The sequence below is a fragment of the Dipodomys merriami genome, unplaced genomic scaffold (assembly GCF_024711535.1).
Source record: "Dipodomys merriami isolate MVZ:Mamm:240054 unplaced genomic scaffold, mDipMer1.0.p SCAF_2195, whole genome shotgun sequence".
Classification (NCBI taxonomy): domain Eukaryota; kingdom Metazoa; phylum Chordata; class Mammalia; order Rodentia; family Heteromyidae; genus Dipodomys; species Dipodomys merriami.
The window spans coordinates 58920-66657 of NW_027203599.1; the positions used below are offsets into that span (position 1 = coordinate 58920).

The following is a 7738-nucleotide window of genomic DNA, read 5'->3' on the forward strand; positions in this document are numbered from 1 at the left end:
AGTTTATGTACCTAGGAAGACAAAATGGATTTGTGAACATGAGGAATGCTGCTGTAGTTTGATGTTAACTGTTCTTTTTATCTTTGTAGAACATATTAGATACTATGGTAATTTCTTTCCTTTTCTGTATGCCTCAAACTCATGTGGCAAAGGAACACTCACTGCTCTAAAGTATAGACCTAAAAGTTATCTCCAGCTTCTCCCTTTCCTCAGTGCTCCCACAGTCATCAACATTCCCGTGGCTCATTTTTTTCAGCCTATTCCTTTATCACCAGCACCACCAGCTCACGTGTTCAACTAGCCTCTCCTGGAAAGAAATCTCTGCCTCCACTCTGACCTCAACCACAATTTTCCCACCCCATCCATTGTCACTTCCACCAATGCAGAAACAATAACAAATCTTTCTTATCCTAAGACATATTACCACTCTCCTTACCTTTACACTTCAGTAGGTTTACTTCAGGCTCTATAAACTGAGACAACTAACTTTTTGATCCTTTTGCTCAATATTATAGTTTAACCAGTTGTATTATATTCTGACTCCAGGACGTCTTTACTGTCTATATTTTGCTGCACCCTACTTTCCAGACTCTTGTTCTCTATTACTTAAACATATGCTTCTGTGGCAGAAAAACAAACATTTTATTCTGCTGAAAATTTTCAGACTATTTTCTTCTAGTTTCAGGGAATAACCAATAAATTCTCATCATCTAAATCACCTATCTCCATAATGGCACATCAGAATTTCTTGATCCTAACTGTAAGTTGGTACTTACTGTTGAGCCTTCCTCTATGGTCACATTCTCCTTATTCTCCCCAACTTCTAGTAACTACAATTCTATTCTCAACTATGACATCAGCTTGGATAAGGTGGGGAAGTGAGGGTGGGGACGTTTTTTCTTTTCATCTTCTCATGACAGTTAACATGATATACTGAGTTTTATTTTAGAAAGGTATATTGTTTTGACTAATAAACCAAAATTAATAAAAAGATAATAATGATAATAACAGTGATTTGAAGAACAAAACTAAAAAATCAGTGGCTTGACAAAAGTTTGTTTCTTCTCTCCTAAAGTCCAAATTAGGTATTCATGATAGTCAAGCAGCTCTTCTCTTGATGTAGGAATACAGATTCTGCCACGGATTCTGCTTAACTTTGATATTTGGCTTCCAGTGTCACTAGTGCAAGAAGAGAAAGGATAATGATTAGGAGAGTTTTGTAGATGAGGCCTGAAAATAGCACATATCATGGGACTGACAATATTACATGGCTAGAACTCTTTTACATGGCTACACATAAAAATCAAAGTAAGGTGTGAACTCAAAGGATACTGGATCTGAAAAATAGCTTTCCTTTAACTATTTTCCTATCACTCCAGCTCCTTCCTCCTCTGCATATTTCTAGTATTTTCTAGAACCTTCCTGATATGCTGCATCAAACTCTGAACTGGACTCTGTTAAATATCTCACAATATCTCCTACAACTACAAAACTGCTCTGCACACTAAATGAGTTCCTTACATATGGACTAAGGAGACAAACAATAATCTCTTAGGAGCTATTAAAGTATATATAGGCATTTCTTCATATTCTAAGTGGTCCCAGACTTCTAGAAATAGAGAGTTTGGCTCTACACATTTTATTATTCCTTTCCTTGCCATATAGATATACACTTGCAATATTTTAAAATATGAAATGCTTTAGCAATTTGTTTGTCATCCTTATACAGGAGACATGCTAATCTCTGCATCATTTTGATCTTAGTATACAGTATATGTTGCTGTAGCAAGTAGTTGATATTGCTTTCTATTGCCTTCAGCATGTTGATGCTCTAGTCAGCCCTTCTTTACTGTTTCTACAATATGCAGCAATGGATTCTACAACATATACAATCAAATAAATACAATCTCTAACAAATGTAATTATTCCATATTATATATTACATTGTTATATATTAATGTAATTACTAACATATATTTGATTATAGTTTACAAGAGAATAAATAAATGCGAAATTGTTCATGCTGTGGCCCCTGGGAGCACTTGTTCACTTTGCTGATGCCCATCCCTAAAATAATATAAACTTGTCTTCTTTCCTCTCTTCCTACCATTACCATGTGTTCATTGAAGAGTATTTAATAAATGAAGTCATCTAAGAATTCTAACCAAATCTACAATTTTATCAGCAATTCACCTTTATATTATCCCAATAAATCAAGACAGAAAGAGATGAAGAAGAAGAAATTAGAGAGCTAAAGAAGTCTTAAAAGTGTGGTGGATATTAAAGCAGATAGTTGTGACAGAGCTATGATAGACTTTTCAATAGCATCCTAGTTAAACCATGACAAGTCTATACATCCCAAGAATTTCATAATGCCTCTTCTTTAAACACAACATAAATATGGAAACATACATATAATTGCATCAAATCAACTTCATGAAGAAATAATATGGCTTGTCAGAGGTGTCTATCTGAATAGCATTGAATAGAGGCACAAATCTATTTCTAAAAGGAAACTAGAAGAATAATTCATGTATTTTTTAAACAAAAGTGGTAACAATTTCCATGATAAAGGGAAAAATACTTCAAATATTTCCAAGAATATTAAAGTCCATGGGCTCAGTCAAAATTTCTATGTACCAAAATCAATATCATTGTATAAGATAATGTTTGTAGAAGTTGTCATTTTAATTGACTTCTGTTCCCTTGGCCATTATTTTTATCATCACAGTGATTAAGGTGCTTTGAACTAAATGTTAATTCAATGTAGTCTGAAATGAAGCAGAACAAAATTTCTTTAAGCCACACTGACCGCTAGAGACACAAGATTATAAATATGCTGGAGTAAAATAAAAATGCATCTCAACAACATCAACATGAGTAAAATGGGTTTATATTTTGTCACAAGTAAGCACAATAAACTGAACTGTATGTAATACTCCACTAAATATACAGCATTGCAAGTTATTAAAATTTCACTGCAAAGACAAAAAGACAGAGGCAAAGAGAAATAATCTAGACCAAAAAAGACTTTGCAACAACTGAAAATGCCCAACTTTGCAAACAATTGAAATGTATGTACCGATTCAAGCCAGCCCAGGCAGGAAAGACCGTGAGACTCCTATCTCCAATAACCACCAGAAAACTGGAAAAGGTGCTGTAGCTCAAGTGGTAGAGCGCTCACCTTGAGCTGAAGAGCTGAGGGACAGCACCCAGGCCCAGATTTTAAGCCCCACGACTGACCAAAAAAAACAAAAACAAAAAACTATTTTCCAATTTGAAAAGCAACAACAAAATCAAAAAGAAATCTACATTAAATTTACCTTTTAAAAATCCTCTATTAGCCAGGTGCTGGTGGCTCTTGTCTGTAATCCTAGCTACGTCTGTAATCCTAGCTACTCAGGAGGCTGAGATCTGAGATTCATGGTTCAAAACCAGTCCAGACAGGAAAGTCTGTGATACTCTTATCTCCAATTAACCACCAGAGAACCAAAGTGGTGCTGTGGTTCAACTGATAGAGCACTAGCCTTGAGCTGAAAAGCTCAAGGACAGCATCCAAGCCCAGAGTTCAAGACTCATGACCAAAAAAAAATCCTCTATTATTATATAATTAAACTGGTTCATAGAGTACATCACTGGTAAAGATGGTTATATTTGGTGTTGAATGTCACTGTAACAAAGGATAACAAAGTGAGCAGCTTGCAGCACACACACAGAAAAATGAACACTCTCACAGTTTTGGAGATTAGAAGGCTGAAGTCAAAGGTGTCAGCAGAACTTTGCTCCTCCTGCTTATTTCTAGCTTTTGTGGTGGCCATGAACTTTTCACATTCCTTGTCTTGCACTTTACCACTCTGATATCTTCTTCTAGTATCTTCTCTCTGCATGTATCACTTTATTTGTCTCTTTCCTTTTAAGGATGCTGATCATTTCTGATAAATGTACCACTCTACTCTCATGTTAATTTTAAGTAATACTACTTCCAAAGAAGGACATAGTCTGAGATACTAGGTTAGCACTTTATCATACTTTTGAGAAGCATACATTTAAAAATGATGATATCAGGCAGGCACTGGTGGCTCACACCTGTAATCCTGGCTACTCAAGGGGCTGATATCTGAGGATCATGGTTCAAAGCCAGCATGAGCAGGAAAGCCTGTGAGATTTTAATTTCCAATTAACTACCGGAATTGGTGCTATGTGCCGGAACTAGCCGGCAACGAAAGGAACTCCTGATTTAGGGGGCGAGGACGGAAAAATAAAGACATAAGACAAAGGATGGGGTTGGGAGGTCTGCAGCTCAAGACTGCAGCCCCGTTTATTTTTAACTCTCCTTATTTATACTATTAGAAGTCAAGAGGTAACCTAAGGTCACCATAGTGCAGAAAAGCAAGAAAAGTCTTTAATAAAAACAAGGGTGCAGAAAGAAACAAGACAAGGTCAACTGATAGAAAGTAAAGAAAATTCTACAGACATAGCAAGGCAAACCCGGACACCTGGTGTTATTCATGAAAGCCAGGTCCTTGTATGTGCCTTCAAGTGAGCACAAGGGTCAAGATGACCTTGGAGTTTTACTGTCGGCTCCCAACAGCTATGGGTCCAAATGATGTAGTGCTAGCCTCAAGTAAAATAATCTCAGGGAAAGCACCCAGGTCCTACGTTAAAGCCCAAGACCAGCAAAACTAATGATGATACCTATCACTGATTATGGGAAAATACATGTGCAGAGAAACCTGACAGATCTACTCTAATAACAACAGAGGCTGGAGGGGATGTGGACAGAAGGGAACCTTACTACATTTTTGGTGGGGGTGTAAACTTGTTCAACCACTTTGGAAAGCAGTATGGAGGTTCCTCAAAAGACTCCACATAGAGCTCCCCTATGACCCAGCAATCCCACTTTTGGGCATTTACCCAAATATTTACAAACAAGACCACACTAAAGCTACCAGCACGACTATGTTTATTGCAGCATTATTTACCATAGCTGACATATGGAACAAACCCAGATGCCTCTCAGTAGATGAATAGATCAAGAAAATGCGGTGTATATATACACAATGGAATTCTATGCCTCCATCAGAAAGAATGACATTGCCCAATTTGTTAGGAAATGGAAAGACTTGGAAAAAATTATATTAAGTGAAGTAAGCCAAGCCCAAAGAAACATAGGTTCCATGGTTTACCTTATTTCCAATATCTAGTATATGTATGAGTCAAGCAGAAAAGGTCAGATAAGGTGATGTTAGGAAAATGAACCCTAAGATATGTATTCAAATTTTTTTCTTTCATGTGATTGTTACTAACACATTCATAAGATTATTTCTTTGTTGCTTTGTATGTCCGTCCCCCACAGTATAATCCCTGCTTTCACTGTATTTGCTGTTGGTATAATTAGTGGAGGGGAAGGGGAAAAACAAATCATTTAAATAGGGATACAGGTGGACCCATTGCAACAATGAGATGTACAAGTCGTTATGTCGAAAACGAACTTTACAACTTTGGTGGGGGGGCAGCGTGGGGAGGATTGCGGGGGCGGGAGGAGGATGGGAAGGGCTGGGAAGGGGAAACAAAGGAGGAGGCTACAATGCTTGATAAGAAATGTACTCATTAATTGTAACCCTTCTGTACAATATTTTCACAATAAAAAAAAGAAGAAAAAAGAAACCTGACAGTTCTAAAATAGGAAACAATTTGGGCATGATGGCACTCACCTGAAATCCCAACTCTGGAGGTAGAGGCAGGAAGATGAAGACCCATAGACCAGCCTGTTATTAGTAGTTGGACATCATCAATAATACAGATAATAACAGATTCTAGTATGGATGTGAGTGAATAGTAACTCTAGTACAATGTTAGTAAGAGTGTAAACTTTTTCAACTACACTGGAAAACAATATGGAAGATCCTCAAAGAACTACAGTAAAATCCAGCAATTCTATTCTTAAAGATTACAAACTAGGATACAGTAAAGTCACTTGCACAACCATGTTTATTGCAGCACTGTTCACCACAGCCAAGGTATGGAATCAGCCCAGGTGGCCCTCAATAGATGAATGGGTAAAGAAATTTATATAACTAAATTTTACTTATCCTTTAGAAAGAATAATATTGTATCATTTGCAAAAAAATGGAAAGACCTAGAAAATATCATACTAAAAGAAATCAGGCTCAGGGAGTCAAAGATGTATGTTTTCTCTCATATATGAAAGCTAGAATTCATTTATAAATATAAGTAAACATCTTCAATGTTATGCAAATATACACAAATGTATCAGCCAAAATCTGGTAGAATCAGGAATGAACTCAGAGTGTAATTGCTAAGAAAGGCTGACTCACAGTCCAACAAAATAAACAACAGGAAACGAGTATTCAAAAGTGAAAAGGATCAAAGAAAGGGAGCTAGACAAATGAAGAACAGGGAAGAATGCAGTCATAAAATTCAATGTTTATCTTACAAAACTGAGAAAGGGGTGAAATTGGGAGGGATGGGGGAAATGATGAAATGGATAATATTAATCAAGATGCATTGTACTCATATATTGCTTTGTTGAACGGCAATTCCTTAACACAACTACTTTAACATACTAAAAATACACTAAAAATAAAATATAAAATAAACATAAACATAAAAAGAAAAGTAATGTCATTTGTCAAAGTGGCATTTATAGGACAGAATCTATGTACTGAGTTTATCTCTTGCAGAGAGTAGAGTTGCACTACAATGTATTACAATAAAAATTATAACACTTAAGGTTGGTCAAGTGGCTTAAACCAGCTCCTTAAATATTGCTAGTGAAGGTGGATATGGCCCAAGGTAGATATGTTCCTGTGTAGTACAGACTGGGATCCAGAACCAGTGCTTTTTGAAGTCCTGTAGTTAATAATAATGAAGAAACTCAAGTTCACATTCTAACCTAAAAAAAAAATCAGTATTTTTATTTTCCCCTTAAGTCTGGTGACGAGAAGGAAACATAAAAACTAAACCTGGAAGATATTTTCTTGCCAAATAGCAAAGAAGTTATCAAAGATTACTGACATCAAACCTGACTGAAGTAGCTCATGTCTGTAACCCTTACTACTCATCAAGTTGAGATCCAAGGATCATGGTTATAAGCTAGCCCACCCAGACAGAAAATATCCATTACATACACACACACACACACACACACACACACACACACACACACACACACACACACACACACACACACACACACACACACACACTCACACACACACACACCAGAAAAATCCATGTCACATTTACCTCCAATTAACATCACCAAAAAACAAGAAATGGTGCTGTGGCTCAAGTGGTAGAGTGCTAGCCTTGAGCAAAAATGCTCAAGGACAATGCTCAGGCCCTGAGTTCACGCCCTCGGACCAGCTCAAGAAGTAAAAAAGTACTAACATTGTGTCATGGGGATTCAGGAGCAAGTAAAGGACGTGAAGTGTGCAAAGACTACAAAATAAGCACATCAATAAATATAAATGGATTAAGATACATCAAATTCATTTAAATCTCAAGAGATCCTGTGATATTCAAAGTTATTATAGCTAAGGGTCTCTGCAGAAACAAGTGATAGATGATACATAGATAGCTAGATAATTAGATAGACAGACAGACAGACAGACAGATAGATAGATAGATACATAGATAGAATTTAAAAATTACTATAAAAGTTCAGATAATCATGGAATCTTAGGAAAATGAAACCTAAGATATGTATTTAAAT

The 7738-nt window shown here is 36.4% G+C and overlaps 1 pseudogene; it reads right to left on the reverse strand.

Moving 5' to 3' along the window:
* Nucleotides 1–1684: 1684 nt before the first annotated feature.
* Nucleotides 1685–1782, reverse strand: LOC138834565 (U6 spliceosomal RNA; annotated as a pseudogene).
* Nucleotides 1783–7738: the final 5956 nt, after the last annotated feature.